The 824-nt window shown below is 48.5% G+C and overlaps 1 non-coding gene across 1 annotated transcript; it reads right to left on the reverse strand.

The window, feature by feature from the left end:
- Positions 1 to 174: 174 nt before the first annotated feature.
- On the reverse strand, positions 175 to 329 carry LOC143175951 (5.8S ribosomal RNA). Its single transcript, XR_013000582.1, has one exon. It is a non-coding gene; the product is annotated as a 5.8S ribosomal RNA (ribosomal RNA).
- Positions 330 to 824: the final 495 nt, after the last annotated feature.

An 824-nucleotide genomic window follows, 5' to 3' on the forward strand; every position in this document is an offset into this window, starting at 1 on the left:
CGTGTCCGCGACAAACGCCGACGAGACACCCATCGTTCGCTCGTACGTAGCATCCTTCTCTTAACCCGACTCAGAAACGTTCTTTGCGCCCTTCGGTAAAAAAACGTTCGATCCGAAGAGGTGAACGACGGCGGGGATTTGACAGAGCTACGCAAGCAGTGTATGGTACGTAAACGACCCTCAGCCAGGCGTGGTCCAGGAATTGTATCCGTGGACCGCAATGTGCGTTCGAAATGTCGATGTTCATGTGTCCTGCAGTTCACACGTTGACGCGCAATTAGCTGCGTTCTTCATCGACCCACGAGCCAAGTGATCCACCGTTCAGGGTAATCGTATAAATTTTATATTTCACATATATAATTTTATTCTCATTTGTTCGACCTAATATCTCTCTTCTTTCAAAGAGAAGATAAAAGTTGATACCTGAATCTCCGACCAGCGCGCGAAGGAGATTCAGGCGTCGCCTTGGAGACGACACCGAAGCCTTTCGAGACGAAAAACGTTCAAGTAATATGTATATATTTCTCGACGTTCCGGGCGTATAGTGCATTCAAAAACCCGCGAAAGACGCAGAAGACTCGCACGCGTGGAAACGACGGGGATATATTTTGTATCCTACCCGATACTGAATCCATCGCGTGCAGTCGACCCTCGCGTTCTTCCGATCAGACGCATCTATTGTTGCGCGCATGTTTTCGCGTCGCATCGCGCGAAACGTTGCACGAATCGTACCGATCGATCGATTGAAAGCAAATAATGAAAAAAGACTTCACAGCTGGCTCTTTGCCGGTCATTCGTCCCATGTTATCTCTTGCCGCGAAATT

The sequence above is a fragment of the Nomia melanderi genome, unplaced genomic scaffold (genome assembly GCF_051020985.1).
Source record: "Nomia melanderi isolate GNS246 unplaced genomic scaffold, iyNomMela1 scaffold0271, whole genome shotgun sequence".
Taxonomy (NCBI): Eukaryota; Metazoa; Arthropoda; class Insecta; order Hymenoptera; family Halictidae; genus Nomia; species Nomia melanderi.